Consider the following 16,112-nt stretch of genomic DNA (forward strand, 5'->3'; position numbering starts at 1 on the left):
GTTAGAACGCAGAAGATAACTTATTTTTGATAATTATGTGACAAAATGAAAGAAGTAATAGCTGAATGAACAAGAGGGGAAATGAGAAAAAAAAACAAACGAAGGAGAAAGTGAACAAGTGAGAAAGAGAGAATGACGAGAAAGGGCAGAAAAGGAAGACAGGTTAAATAGAAGGGAGAAAATAGGAAGAGAGAAAATGTTAAGGAATAGCAGGAATGAGGAATTTAGGATCATAGAATCGTTTTAGCACAGAAGTGAGTCATTTAAACTATCATGTCTGTGCTGGATTCTGAAAGAGTAACTCAGCTCGATCCACAGCCTTGTCCATTCCCAGTTGTGTTGTACCTGTTCCTCTTTGGCTGGTAAACCAATTCCCCTTTGAAATGCCTAAGCCTACCTCTGCACCTAACTGCCTCACCACGTTCTGAAGCAGTGCATTCTAGACCCTAACCACTTGCTTCATTAAAAAAAAACTTTCCTCATGTCACCTTTGGTTCTTTTGCCAATTATCCGAAACTGGTGTCCTCTGTTTCTCAGCCCTGATGTCAGTATGAACAATGTCCTAGTCCTCCAGTACTTTCATGATTTTGAATGCATCTGTCTGTTGTCATAACTTTCACTTCTCTAAGTTGGACAATCATAGCTTCGCCAAACCGTCCACATAAATGAAATCTTTCACTTTTGTGACCAAAATTGTAAATCTTTCTAATGAACTCCCATATGACTTTGCATCCTCCCTAAAGGACAGTGACCAGAATTATGCACAATACACCAGCTAAAGTCAAACTGATGTTTTATAAAGGTCTGTCATATTTCCTTGCTTTTCGAATCAATGCTTAGATTCACATTACCCAGAATTCTATTTGCCTTTTTAATTACTTTCTCAAATTACTCTGCCATCTTCAGTCATTGTGTATGAAAATCCCCAGGTCCCTTTGTTCTTGCAGGATTAGTCCCCTATCAACTCACAACCTTTGAATTGTGCCTTTTACGTTACTTCACATTTTTTCTCCTACAAAATTACACTACTTCACACTTGTCTACATAAATTTCATATGCCATGGGTCTTCCCATTCTAAATACCTACCTAGATCTCTTGGAAATTTATCAGTATCCTCCTTACAGTTCACAATACTTCCAAGTTTTGTATTTTCTGTAAATTTTGAAAATTATGCTCTGGACACCTAAGTCATTGACATATATCAAAAAAGCTGTGTTCCCTGTACTAACCCATGGGAACCCATTTGCTTCAGTCTGCAAAGCAATCAATCAACATGACTCTCTGTTTCCTGTCACTTGGCCAACTCTATATCCATGTCCCATTGTCCTTTTTATTTAATGTGCTTCAACTTTAGTAACAAGTATATGGTGTGGAACATTATCAAATACATTTTTGAAGTTTATATACACCACATCAATACAATTTCCCTCATCAACAAGTTATCTTACGTCATCAAAAACCTCAATCAAGCTAGTTAAACATGATTTGTCTTTTTAAAAATATACTGACTTCTCTGAAATAATTTGTATTCATCCAGTTGACTGATCCCTTAACTGTCTTGTAGGAAAAAATCCCACTAATAGCCTTGAATATATTCATTGACCCAGTTTCCATAGCTTTCTGTGCCAGAAAATTCCAAAGATACTCAGATTTTATTGTCAACGCCATCTTAAGTAAGAAACGCCTTATTTTGAAAATGTGCCCCCAAGTTCTATATTTGCCCATGGGAAGAAGCATCAGCTCAGCACTTGCTCTTTCAAATCTTGCATGATTCAATAAGATTAGCCATTATTCTTCTAAATGCCAATAATTATAGGATAAACCTGCCCAACTTTCCACCATAAGATAACGCCTTCCTTCCGGGAATTAACTTAGTGAACCTTCTCTGAACTACTCTCAATTCAAGGACATCCCTCCTTAAACAAGTAGAGATTTGGAGGGTATAATTGTGAAATAAATAAGAAATAATAGAAATAAATGAATTGAATAAGAGGCAGGAATATCAAGAGAAGAATGAGAAGAAATAATTGAGAATTGAAATAGATAGCTTCAAGCAAAATATATCAAAAGTCATACTCATGAGCTAGTTTTTACAATTTTGGATAACACTTGTAATTTATTCAGATTTTTGGCAATTTTAGTTCACTGATGGTATATGGGCTTTGTTTATTATTTCAGCATTTATTGTCCATCCTATTTGGATGTGAGCTGCCTTCTTGAAATGTTGCAATCCATTTAAACATAGAAACATGCAACTATATGTTTTCTCAACCCCTTCATGGGATGGGGGAAGGCATCACTCGCAAAGATAACAAGGTGTAGAGCTGGATGAACACAGCAGGCCAAGCAGCATCAGAGGAGCAGGAAGGCTGACATTTCGGGCCTATGTTTCTTTCCCATCCTCTACCGCTTTTAAGCATGTTTTAAGTAGTATTTCATAAGTACACAAGTGTAAGTACAATCAGAAGTAAACTGATACATTTCATTTCGTAGAAGCATTTGCATTTTGCAGAAAATATAATTCTTCAAACTCTTTCTTCGATGTTAAGGAATCAGCTCACTCACAGCAGTTAGGAGATATGAATACGAGATTGAAATGTTTCACTCTCCTGTAGAAGACTCCAAACTCCTTTTGATGAATGGTTTGATGTTCCTTAGTGCAGATTGGCAGGCACTGATAATAATTAAATTCAGTGTGCAGAGCATAGATTACATTGAAAATTTTCTGTAAGCACCTGCAGTACTGGTTACTCCAGTAGGTGGTACTCTAGAATTTTATTTCACCCCAAAGTTGGGAGATCACAGCACTACAAATGTCAGCTGCTATTTTATAGTTTTGAGTACTTCAGCTCACAATGAAACAATCTGCTCAGTGGATTCTTGCAAATCCAATACCATTTTCCATCATTATGAAATTTTTAACATCCAAACTAAGGCCATAAATATGTTCTCAGCCTGCAAAACCCTTATTTCCTTTTTTTTGTGTCTTTTAATATCTTGTTAAAGTTTTAATTCAATTGACTCAGTGTCTCCCAAAGGTCTGAACCTCCCAGTGATATTTGTGCTGTGAGCTGTGACTCCAAGAGCTTAATTTGGATTCCGATGTGTATTTTAGTTCTGCTACAGGGACATTTTTCTTTCGCATGTAGCTTCCTGCTGAGTGGTTTTTCTTCAAATAATTTTGAAAAAATGACAAGCTTCAAAAGCTGCTTTGTGTTTTAATTTAATGGAGGAAGGTATATATACTGATGTGTTTGTATTAAAATTGACAGGGAGAAAGAGAGATTATATTCAGAGACAAAGCTATCAAAGGGTCCCAACCCGAAATGTCAACTTTCTTGCTCCTCTGATGGCACCTGGCCTGCTGTGTTCCTCCAGCTCCTCACTGTGTTATCTCTGACTCCAACATCTGCAGTTCTTACTATCTCTACCAAAAGGTTTGACTTTTTAGTCCTTACAAGGACTATCTGGGAGCTGTCACAGCTCAATAAAAGCCTATGAAGCCATATCTAACATAGGATAATTTGGTCACTCAAATCAAATTACTTTGATATCTAAAATTAAATATAAGTTGCAGTTGAAGTAAATTCATCATTTTTACCTGTCAATTCCAGTGATAATGTCCATTTTGGCCACATATGACAAAAGCAGTGTGGAAGAGAGTGTTATATTATTATATATAATATATCCTTTATTTTTAAAGTGGAGGAAATTGAATTATGAATAGAAAAATGAATATTGTGAGAGAAGCAGATAGGAATGGTGGAATTGGAAGGAGCTTTTCATTTGACCCTAAAGATATAAATAACAATGTGTAAGAGTTAATGAATGAGATGTGTAAGAGCAGGGCTGGGCAAAGGAGGAACATTTCAGGAGTGTGTGTGTAGCCCAAAGAGCAAGCAAGTGAGATGGTTAGTGTGAAGATGAAGGAAACTTGATACAACGTGAACAACAGTGGAATAGGAGAGACGTACCCCAGCAAAAAGCATAGAAAGGGAGTTGTTCTATTCAGTTCAGGATCCAAAAGGGATTGAGGAATTTTGGATGACTGATGAGGGACGTTATGGTTGGAAGAACTGCAGACTTGAGTGGGGATTTTTATCTGGCTGATGGATGTCTTGCTCACCCAACAGAGAACCCTAAGCATGCCCAATCGTCAGGGATTTTTACCAGTGATGGGGCAGGCTTCAGGAAGGGATCTGTTGCAAGGATGAGGGAAACAAGTTGGTATATCCCAATGTTCTATTAACAACCATTTTACCAAGGCATCAACATGTTTCCACTGTGGATAATGACAGTGGAAACCAGCAGAGAAGGTAATCCCAATGATTGCCCAGACAGCTTGCCTAACCCTAACCCTAATCCTAAATCTAACTTTAAAATACTTTTTAAAAATGATCTTATGTATTGTGATGAAAGACATGTGATTTATACATATATATAAATTTCATTTTTAGAGTTTGGATTTCAAAATAGTGACATATGGGGGCATTGCTCACTTTTGCCAAGGACTTAAGAATAAACATTGGTAAAACTGTCTTTCAATAAAAATGACCTAACCCAATATATGCCAGGGACCAGATGACTGTGAATGCCTGGACCATTAATGGAAAATTGTTTATACTAAGTTTATTATGACAGATGGAGTAAACATTGAAAGCCATTAGCATGCCTTCACTTCTGATAATCAAGGATTGATGTTAGCTTAGTAAACCCAGAGCTTGGAAGTTTTTACAGCAGTTCAGTGGAAACCTGACCAGGATTAGAAGAAAATATAGTTTCTTTCCTGGAAAGGAATATAGGATAGTTCAGGGGAAATACTATTACCTCAGCAGAAAATTTAGTTTGTGAAACTTCCAGACCAAGAGTGTTTGTTTAGAATCTGCAGGTTATTAAAAGCTAAGAAAATGTAATTTTTTTTTTCCACATTCATGTAAGAATACTTCACAATTCACAGAACAGAAACTGGGTTACTTAAGTGGAACTTAAAGTTTTGTTATGTGGGCTAATTTCTCCAGATGTGAGACTCTGTAATGGATAGTGTTGAGAAACAGGTTGAAACTTTGGCTCTCCCTTTCGAAAAAAGAGCTCCTAACTGTGTTCCATGAATATATTGTTTCCTCTTCTGTTAAAATTTCTGTTTCATTGTTAAAGAAATCTGCAGATTCATTCGACTCTTTCAATGAATGAGCGCAAGTTAACTAAAATTAAAAAAAAACACAATCATGCCAGATTTCATTCAGGGTTCTAACTTGTCCAGTGGTACCATCAGCTGACATCATAGCACTACCCTTAGGCTGCAGGGCTACCGCAGTGGGCACTGTTCTTGATGGTACTGCTCTCCAAGGCAGCACTTCCTTCTGAGCAGCAGGCAGAAGTCCCATCTCTAGGTAATTACTGACTACAGGGCACCACACCTCCCCCGACATTAGTAGCGAAGCTTTCCCTCATGACAATTTTTGCAGTGGTGTCTCAAAAAAATTCTGCTCATTGTTTTCAGACAAATTAAGTAAGAAAAAAAATAATTCGTTGGTTAATTTAATCATGTTATGATTTATATGTTTAAAGTCTTATTTTGGACATTATAAGCATTGAGTCTGAGAAAAAAATAAGGATACATCTTTTCAGTGATTTAAATGTTTTATCAAATTGCCACAGGAAAATGCTCCTGCAGGATTTTCCTATTATAAAATGAAGACATTAAAGGTGTTAATCAAAAATCATGATGTACGGCATAACATTAACGAGAGGGGAAGTAGTTTGCAAGTGGAAGACTTTTTCCCCTAGTGTAGAGCAGCATTCATTCTACACAGGGCAATACATGTCCTGCCAGGAAGAATTATATTCACAAATATGTCTCTGGATCAAGAGGGAGTCAAGTGACCAATATAATCATCCAGAAGATGTTGTGAAGCTGAGATGATTTTACATTAAAGATGAGCACAATCAAGCAAGTTTCACAAAAGAATTCCCTGTAAAGAGAAAAAAAAGTTCATTACTTTGAAGACTAGAGATGGGGACAGAAATGGGTTAGACCTAGGGTTTTAATTAAATAGTTTAACTGTCCTGTAAACATATCACTCAGGAATTATGTCAGTTATTCAGAGTTAGTAATTCTTAATGCCCCCGATCTCTTTCAGCACATTAGGTGCAGTTAGCCCCATAGAGGCCCAAAAGACCCCAAGGACACATTTTCAAGTAAATAAGTAACACAGAAAATTGGGCACCATATTAGTTATCGTCAAATCAGCAATCAACAATTTGAAAACAAGTGAAGGCAGTATGGAAGCAATTTATCCATTTAATCATTCACACAAGTGCTGCCTAATTTATTTGGTGATTGTATTGGCTTTTTCCAGCGTAAGCATTGTTTCAAATAATGTACTTTTAATGATTCCCACAGGCTGCACATTCTGCTTACAGCAGAGGTAGAGGTCAAGTGACTACAGCAGGCCAGTTAGTACACTAAAATGCAATTGCATTTCTCCAAATACACTTCGCACAGAAAAATATCACTATCATTTGCAGTTACAAGTTATGCAAATTACACAATATAAATGGCCACAAAGAAAATTATTATTCACTAATAAATAATGTATTAACTCTAGTAACATTTGTGCCACAATCTCTGATAAGAGACAACCAGACCATCACCACTTGGCATTCAATGGCATTACCATCAATGAATCTACCACTGTGTACATCTCAGCAGTTAATATCAACCAGAAACTCAACTAGACTGTTTATTTAAATACAGTGACTACAAGAGAAGCTAGGACTCATGCAGCAAGTAACTCATCTCCTAACTCTCCAAAGCCTGTCCACCATTTACAAGGCAACAGTCAGGAGAATACTTCCCACTTGCCTGAATGAGTGCAGCTCCAATAAGACTCTCGAAACATGATATCATTCAGGACAAAGCAGCCCACTTAATTGGCACGACATTCACAAGTGTCCAATCCCTCCACCACCAACGCCCAGTTGCAATAATGTGTAGTATCTACAAGATGCACTGCAGAAATTCACCAAAGTTCCTTAGTCAGCACCTTCTGAATCCACAACCACGTCCATCAAGAAGGACAAGAGCAGCAGATACATGGAAACACTATCACTTGCAGGTTCTCCTCCAAGCCACTCACTATCCTGACGTTCAAATATATCATTGTTCTTTCACTGTCACTGGCTCAAAATTCTGGAATTCCCTCCCTTAGGGCATTGTGAATGTATGTACAGCATGTAGACTGTAGCAGTTCAAGAAGGCAGCTCACCACCATCTTCTCAATGGCAACTAGGGATGGGCAAGAAATGCTGGCATACCAGTGAAGCCCACATCCCGCGAGTTAATAAAAAAAAGGTCACAGCTTTTCCAAATAGTACCATGGGATTCTTTAAATCAACCTGGGCAGCGAGATGGGCCTCTGTTGGATGTCTCATCCAAAAATGGTACCCCATTAATGTAACACACCTCGATCTATCTTTAAATCAACAGTAGGGCTTTGAACCAACAATTTTCTGTCACGATTTGTTGAACTAAATTCACATGATCAGATCATGGAGCTGAATTTTTCAGGAGTGATTTCATTACAAGCAACAAATATGGATTAGCAACAACATTTACCACAGCAGCAGCTCTGGTCACAGGAATGACACACCCCAGAGAAAGAACATCACCTTAGGATTCAGTTGATATGAGAGGAGCAGCCAAAAGTAACACATACATGTAATATTAAGAGACTTAGATGATTTGACGACTGTGCTTTCAATGTATGCACAGAGACTGTTGAAAGTAGACCCAATTTTTTTTTTCATTCATGTGGTGTAAGTGTGAGCATTTATTGTCCATCCCTAGTTGAGATGATGGTTGTGAACTGCCTTCTTGAACCAAATGATGTTTTTGTGGTAGAGACAGATCCACATGACATTAATTCAGTGTCACTGCAGCTTGTGTTAAGCTTCACTGCAGCACTATGGCAGCCCTGAGCCAGAAATGTAACGGTAAAAATGCATGGTAACATGGCAGTTTCTGACCATAAAAGTGACCCCAAGCTTCCTTTTGCTGGCTACTTCAATACATCAGTATGTTCCCTCAATGCAAGCTGTAGAAACTACACCTCATCTTCCATGTAGGTACCTTACAACTCTCCTGTCTCAACATTGAGTTTAACAATTTCAGAACTGGAACACTGTCATCCATGTTTGTTATCCAACCCACACCTCCAGGCCTGTTATGGAAGGTTACATCCTGCAGATCCAACACATTTTCAAATACTCACACTTTTCATTAATACCTATTCAGCATTTATCTCCTTCTCATCTCATCTCCTTCTGATCTCATCATCACTTGTTTGGTTTATCTCTCCTTTTTGTCTCCCTCTGTCTCAGCACCAATTCCATGTATTCTGCCCACTCCTCACCACCCTGAGCCCCAACCTCACTAACCCCCTTATCCACATAAATACCATCATTTCTCAGCTGTTTTCACTGTCAAAGGGTCACTGGATTCTGATTTTCTCTCTCTGCAGATGCTGCCAGACCTACTGTTTTTATCTAGCATTTTCTATTTTTGTTTCAGATCTACAGTGTCTGTAGTTTTATTTTAACTTGCAAAGTACCACTGGTTACAAAGTATTTTGGGATATTTGGAACATGTGAGCAGTTTCTTAAATTATACATGAAAGATCTTGTGGTTTAGTGGATAGAGTTCCTAACCCTGGGAAAGACATCCAGATTCAAGTCCCACTCCAGGACTTAGTGGCCAAGGAAGGAGCATTAGTAATATGTTCAAACAGGTTGAGTATAAAGTTATAAATCTCTCCAACATAAGTCTGTGGCAGTAGGAGAGATTCCTATCAGCTAAGTGATAGAAAGAATTGGACACTCTACAATCATTACTGTAGTACCTCCAGGCTACAACATGCATGGATAAGTGCTCAAAATGCTTGGCAGGGTGCATTAGTTGGCTAGATTGCTGGTGTAGATCAGATTAGTGCCAACAATACAGAGTTTGATCCCTATTTCAGATGGTGTAAACTCAGGACCTACCTCCTTACCCTACCCATGGTGAAAATTGTGGCGCTGTGGATCAGACCCGACTCCAGGCAGAGAACTCATAGAGAAGAAATAAAACTTATACATTTAAAACTCAGATTTTAGGAATAAGATTGGATGGGCTGCCTTTAAAGAATTACTAGGTAGTTACAGCAAAAATAACTGGTTAATGTATCTGTAGTCATATGAGTAAGGATGGACCTGGTTTTCTAATTCCTACTCCAGTGCAATCCACTATTAACCAATGTGATTTGATCTAACTGATATTATGGAAACATAGCTACAGGGTGCAGACTGGGAACTGAATATTCAAAGATCTTCAACATTTAGAAAGAACAGACAAAGTGGAAAAGGAGATGGTGCTGTGCTGGTAATAAGTAACGGGATCAGTACATTAGTCAGAGTAGATCTCAGAACAGTATACAACATGTGGAATCTGTTTGGGTAGAAATAATAAATAACGAGGGACAGCAAATATTTGTTGGAGTTGTTCGTAGGCTACCAAACAGTAATTTTAGTATGGAGCATGGTAATAATTAGAAGATTAGAAAAGAATGTAGCCTGGTATTTCAGTAATCACGAATAACTTTAATTCACATGTAGACTGGATAAGTATAATGCTGTGGAAGTAAGTTTCTGCAGAATCTAGGTATGGTTTTATTCTTACAGAGCATGTTAAGGAACTGATAAAAATGAGCTATTTTAGATTTACCAATATGTAACAAAAAGTGGCAAGTTAATAATTTTGTTATAAAAGAATCTCTGGGGATGAGTCACCATAATATATAGAATTTGACATTACTATAGAAAGTCAGGTAGTTCAATCTTAAGTCAGGGTGTTTTTATGACCATGGTTCATGACTGTGGACATCAGTGGCTTGTAATAGCAAACGTGCTTTTTTAAAAGAGGGTTCAAATCGATAAAAATAGCTACAGATATAAATTAAGTGGTTGTCTGAAGAGAGACGTCCACAGACCCTCACAACTATGAATGGAATTTCAAACAATAGCCTTCAAAGGGAGAGAGAGGTGAATCAAAACAGACTGAACTGTGATCTTCTCTGACTATAAAGGTAACAAGGGGCTGACAACCCCTTGTATAACAGCAAGCCATAATCTGTGGATTATGTCACAACCACAGACACGTTTTCTATTTTTCCCTTTGAAAAATACACAAGAATGAGGTTAAAAAGCAAGTTGAAACTCTGCTGGAGGTACTAGTGGAACTGAACATTCTTCTGTTCGAACATTAACGTGCTGTGTGAATTGCAGGTAAAGACTGCATCTCACTCTGAAAGCTAGAAATCAGCTAGCTAGCAGCCAAACAAAGGGAAAACAGGGCACCAGAAAGATTCTCCCTCATCCTGAATTCTGGTATTTAGTCACAGTTGAAAAGAATCAGAACTACAGAATCTCAACCAATCTGTAAAACTAAGGCTCATGAAACTGGCTGTTCAACACAAATGTCAGCACTACCTTTACCCTCCACTGCAACAGCCACAATGTTCAACAATGTGGTCTTCATCAACGATTCAGGGACTGATCTCTATATTGGTTTTTTAAACTTTTAACTCTTTGGCCTCACCTCTTATTTCTAATCTGTGCATGTGTGTTGTGTTATTAATTCGTCTCATGTTTAAGAATGAATGAAATCTTTGTTAACTCAAGATAGTCTGCTTAACTTAGCTCCTTTAAAAACATTGGTAAACTTTAGTCTGGGAGAAAGGTATCCACAAGGAAAGTTAACCTTGTTGCAACCAACCAAGGGTGTAAGCAAATAAAAGGAGACCCTATCCCTAACCCTAACGCACCTGGAATACAGAGTGCAGTTTTGCTCCCTTTACCTTAGGAAGAATATTATGAGTATGAGAGAGTGCAGCAAAGGTTCACCAGCCATGTTCGGGAATGGTGAGATAGGCCTATGAAGAGATTTTGGAAAAAACTAAGTCTGCATTCTCTGAAGAATGAGAGGTGATTTCATAGAAACCTACAAAATACTTAAAGGGATACTTAAGTGGATACAGAGTCCCTATGTATATTTAAGGCTGAGATAGATAAACTTGTGATCAGTTGAGAAATCAATGGTTGTAGGGAAAATGAAGTGGATATGAGGTCAGTTCTACATATGCATTTTAGAAAAAAAAAGCCTGTCACAAAGGCTTTTGGACAGTGACATAAATATATTAGTTCCAAGAAAGCATGTAATTGCATAAAACTGCCTGGAAGAATCATGTAATGTTAATGGATAGAAATACCATTGAATTTATGATAGATCACAGATTAAGCCAATTAGTTTAGTTTTAAATTTAGAGCAGAAGACTCAAAGTTTTAATTCACAAGAACCTAAAGTTTGGTTCAGAAGATAAAACAGTTTCTCTTAGCAGGAAAATCAAGGCAGTGCAGGATATCAGACACATCGGCAGAATTGGTTTCTAGTCTGAAGAGCTTCCAAGCCAGGAGAATTTGGATAGAAACCTTCAAGTTATCAGAACTAGCAACGTTTAGACTATCAGAATTATGCAAGGTTCATGCCATCAGACTCAGCAAACAGAAGTAAAATTGTCTCCACAGTTCAAGATAAAGAAATTCGAGTAAGTTGATTTAATAAAGACCTAAAAGATCTGAAATAGCAGTAATATTTCTTTGGGATTGTGTCTACCAATGGACGGTGTTAAGAAACAGGTTGAAACTTTTGTTTTTGTTTGTATACAGATATTTATAACTGTATTCTGCATATGTAGCTTTATTAATTTATCCCTTCTTTTTGTATAATAAGCTTATGTTTTGAACTTAAAGAACACCTGCAGCCTAATATAAAAATGCTTCAGTGACTACCCATCATACTAACCAACTGCAAAAATTAAACCTTTAATCTAACATGACAGGTGTCATTCTGGGATCTTACCTGTTCAGTACCACCACCAGCTGAGATTAAGCAAGATAGACTGCATAGATTTAGTTAAGATGTTTCCTCTGGCAATCTAGAACCACGTAACACAGTTTCAACATAAGGAGGAAGGCACTTAAGACAGTGATGAGGGGAAAGGTTTATACTTACAGGGTTGTGAATCTTCGAAATTCTCAACCCCAGAGGTCTGTGGAAGCTCAGTCATTAACTACGTTTAAAGTTAAGATTCACATATTTCTAAATACCAATGACATAAGGGAATATGGGGACAGTGCGGGAAAAAAGGTACTGAAATGGATGATCAGCCGTGATCCTTTTGAATGGCAGAGCATGCTTGACTGGCTAAATGGCCTATTTCTGTTCCTATGTTTTTAAACACAAATTTATCTTTAATTGCCATGACAGGTTAAGAAGGATAAAAGGATAAAAGTGACTGATGTAAAGTGCACTGTCTGTTAAACAGTGTCAGCAACATTTTCAAAATATTGCTACATAACCTAAGAGATTAAAGAGGTAAATCAATTATAATTTTTAATCTATGTCAGATTAAGTTTAATAAAGAACGATTATAAAAACAAATTAGCTGTATTGAAATAGATTAGTTGTTGTGAAATTAAAAATCCATTCACTCAAAAGGTTTCTAAAAGTTGCACCTTTAGGAATAAATTCAGGTAAATGCCACAACCTTGATGCAATTTCAATCTCATTTGTTAAATCAATGCAGTTTTTAAAATCATTTTGAGCCTTTAAACAGCTCCTGCCTCAGCTCATTTCAATGAAACAAATGTCAAGCAAGTCTTGTAAAAGGGTGCTCTGCAAATTCATTACATTCCTCAGTTTCAAATGAAACACATTTTGACACTCGCTATCCAGACAAGTATTTGTGCAAATAAATTCACGATTGTTTCTACCATAATACAAGTTTTCTGACAAAATCTGAAGGGAAACTATGATTGTTTGTTAATTTGTAATGTCAGTTGATTTGGCAATAAAATACGCAGAATAAATCCATCTGCTGAACACAATTAATTGTCCGTAAGATCTCCATAATTTAGAACTTATGTTGTCCAACAACATTTTCTGTTCTGCTGACACAAACTAAAACAGAATTTGCAACAATGAGGTGGTATTCATTTATAAAAAGATTAAAATTCATCCAAAAAACAAACTTACAGTGATATCAAAATCCTTAGTCTGATTATTACTGAACCTCAGCCAAATTATTTTTAGGTCTGTCAAAGCAACAAATGGGTAAGTGTTGAATCATTTCAAATAGTTCATTGCATTATTTGCCATGTGTGTTTTATTCCTTCACTGAACTCCACACCAGCTTTTAATATATCAAAATTGTTTTGGAATGAGCAGAGAATATAACAAATCATTGCCAAGAGGAATATTGAAGACATACCTGTGGTGTACTTCCTTGTGGTTTTCTATTATTGTTCCAAACTGCAAAAGATGGAATAGTTCTAGCAACTTTAGTAGGCCTCCTTAACAAAATCCTTTATTTTCTTTCTTCTGATATAATAAAGTGCGTTTTAACAGGAGGACCCTTACAAATGCCTCTCAGTACATAATTTTGAGGGCAAGAGGAAAGAGTGCTAAAACAAGGATTTTTTGTGTGTAACACTCCTCACAGAATTCCCACACACAGATGTTACTGATTCTATGGGATGGAAATTCCCAACTCCCCAAATGGATTCCGAGTGAGAAGATAGAAAATGGCATTGGTTGCTATTAGATACGCATTCTAGACTACAAAAAGTGAGTGCAGTAATGAAGCTGTGGCCTGGATTACAGCTTCCATGGTCATTAAATAATGACATGCCCATTCCCTCCTGGGCCATTAGCCACATAGTTATAGGGTTAAATAAACAGTCAGAAGCCAGAAACAGTGACCCCCAGGCAAACAAGGCAGTGGATTAGTCTGTGTCTTTTTAAAAATTTCCAGCTGTTCTGTTGCACCATAAATGTAATTATATACACAATGATAAATAAACCAGAAAATATAACATTCACTAACCTACAGTTGGATCTTTACTGAATGGAACAGTATATATTTGTTTTAATAAATGTCTTTATAATCTATTTATTTATGCATTTTGACTGGAAAGAAAGAAGAAAAGAATGTTAGTAAAGAATGTGATAGGGATTTGTGAAAGTAGGATTTGAAATATTACAGCTTATTAGTTTGATTAACATTGTACTTATCCATGTGCTTCTTAATACATCTATGGCATATACCAATCCTAAAAGGTTAATCACAAAACCATCCAAATAATGACCTTTTCCACAAATTCACAAAGATAAATGAAAATGAGTAAATCATTTGGGCAGGTACAGAAAGAAGCTACAGACCTCCCAGTAGAACATTCAGCTACAAATTAAATTTTTTCAGTGATTCAGTGCTTCCCCTGGAGTCAATTTCATGCTTTGGTCATTTTTCTATGTTCATATGTTGACATGGCCTGAACAGTATCTATAGGAGCCTCTATCTAACTCTGGATACATGGTAGCAGCTTCATGTGTCATTTCTCCATGTTATTTTTTTTTGGTGATTAACCTCAGTGGTAGTCATTGAACAAAACAGACAGAGGGAGGAGTTGTTGTTTGACACAGGAAACATGCAGGGGAGTATGACAGTGAGAGGGAAACTCCAGAAGTTCCAAGGACATGGGCAGCTTGTGAATTAAACAGAAGGATTCATTATTAAAATGTTTCTTCCATTTTCCTTTCATCAGCTCATTAAATTGACAGACTAGCTAGGGCAGGAAGGCCTGCAACAGGGGCCCCAGCCAAGGTCCATCAGGAATGGGATGGATTACAGAATGCCGTGGGAGAGTTCAAATGTTGAAAAGAAGGAAGGTAACTAGATCAGAGCTCAGCTATGTGGATGGAGTTGGGAGGTCAAAGCCTGGCAATGGCAGGCAAAGATCAAGCCTGATAGGAATATTACAATCCTCTACCTAGCTACTTACAGAACAGCATATATGCATTTCTTTTTTAAAAAAAGTTCATCCCTCTACCCACTTTACATCATTCCATTCTCCGTCATAAAGAATGGGCTTTCTCATGGCCACTTTAAGATATTCCGCAGTTGCCTGATTTGGTGAAAGATTCCAGAAAAACCTGGACATCATTAGCAATCAACACAGTTCTACTATAGTTATTCAAATAATGTGATCATGCAAAATTATAAAAAAACATTATAGTTAACATTAGCCAACAGTGCTTCAAATCCTCCTCTGTAACTATTCACCCATTGATAACACTCTGTGAAGGAAAAATAATTAGGGAACATAGCAATGATCAATGTTGTATCTGGCCTTTTCTCTGACATTTGTGAAAAGAAATTGCTGGTCTCACAGGCCTGCCCATAGTAATCCTTGCCAGTGGTAATTCTGTAGCAGCAGATTTCAAGCATGCTACAAAATCATTTCACCTACCGGTAGAACTTAGCAGCAGCAAATCCCTCAACAAGCTAAGCAGTCTTTGCTCAGAGTGAAATCTAGGCAAGAGATTTAACGAGTGAGTGGAAGGATAGTTAGATTAATAATCATCAGTTCTGCCATGTTGTGGACTAAAGATTTCAGAGCAATGTGGAGAAGCAGTTAGAAACTAAACAAATGAGAGTTTGCCAAATAATACTTATATTCCTTAATGTTTTGAAGTAAACATTTCAAAACAAGGAGAGTAACTGAATTTTGCTGTGTAATTATGAAATATACTTCTGGGAAAACTAACATTATTGATATTTTCATTCAAGTGAAGAATACATTACTGTGACATGGTTTTGATATTGAACCCTGTCACTTGCAACAAGTGAGCCATTGAATATTCCTCACCTCTCCGAAAGGATTCAAGTCATTGTGGGGCAGAACACCATGAGAACTGATAGATGTTGAGCATTCCCTTCATGTGTGACCATAAAGTAGCAAGTGTTGCCAGGCTTTTCAACTGTAGAAGAATTTCACAACTGGGCCATATGTTCTTACGACAGAGCATTGAAACATTTATAGCAGAAGTAACCTGATAGCAATACCTAGTGCCAGAACCCTGTCTTATTGCTTCCACTTTCATCCATTGATATCTGCAGTGTTTCTTTCTTGAGATTGCCTAATTTAGTACACACCAGGGACTGGCCTAAGATTGGTC

The 16,112-nt window shown here is 37.2% G+C and overlaps 1 protein-coding gene across 1 annotated transcript in view; it reads right to left on the bottom strand.

Annotated features, from left to right (window-relative positions):
• The window catches only part of frem1b (Fras1 related extracellular matrix 1b), a 188,316-nt gene extending 174,704 nt beyond the window's left edge, over positions 1–13,612 (bottom strand). Inside the window, exon 1 of the mRNA XM_020530931.2 lies at positions 13,366–13,612. The gene's annotated coding sequence lies outside the window, so the exon portion shown is untranslated. The remainder of the gene's footprint in view (positions 1–13,365) is intronic.
• Positions 13,613–16,112: the final 2,500 nt, after the last annotated feature.

This window comes from Rhincodon typus, chromosome 10, assembly GCF_021869965.1.
Source record: "Rhincodon typus isolate 14 chromosome 10, sRhiTyp1.1, whole genome shotgun sequence".
Lineage (NCBI taxonomy): Eukaryota > Metazoa > Chordata > Chondrichthyes > Orectolobiformes > Rhincodontidae > Rhincodon > Rhincodon typus.